This window comes from Aplysia californica, unplaced genomic scaffold (assembly GCF_000002075.1).
Source record: "Aplysia californica isolate F4 #8 unplaced genomic scaffold, AplCal3.0 scaffold00015, whole genome shotgun sequence".
Lineage (NCBI taxonomy): Eukaryota > Metazoa > Mollusca > Gastropoda > Aplysiida > Aplysiidae > Aplysia > Aplysia californica.
The window spans coordinates 1,124,002-1,124,573 of NW_004797285.1; positions in this window are offsets into that span (position 1 = coordinate 1,124,002).

Sequence of the window (572 nt, forward strand, 5' to 3'; positions counted from 1 at the left end):
ATATATATCAACCATTTAAATAATGCAATAATTGTAAAGTTAAGACCTTTAGGTGCATGTGACCAATCGGAACAATAACAGGACCCATTAGCGTCTATACGTTGCCCTAAATCACTCACAACGAGGAGTAGAACACAAAGAAACCCAACACTCTAAACTGCAGCTATTCTTTTAGGGACGATTCGAACCAAGTCGTCACTGTCATAAGCAATCTAATCAAGTCCAACTTTTAAAATTTTCGATTTTTACATCCTCTTAAAGCTCTATCAAAGACGCACCTTTCAACAATATATCAAAAAGCAGTTTATTACTGTTGTCAGGGCTTACGATTTTCTTGCTTTTCATGATTCCTAATAGGAACAACAGAACAAAAATTAAAACTAGATCTAGTCGGTTTGTTTTGTTTTTTTGTTTTTGTTTTGTTTGTTTGTTTGTTTTTTGGTGTTTTTTTGTGTGTGTTTTTTTGGGGGGGTCTCCTGTGTAGAAATTACCCAAAGAGATTTAAGAAAATTGCTTGCGACACCAAAGAAATGCATTATTCAGCTTCCCTTAGAACACTTAAATCTGAAAAA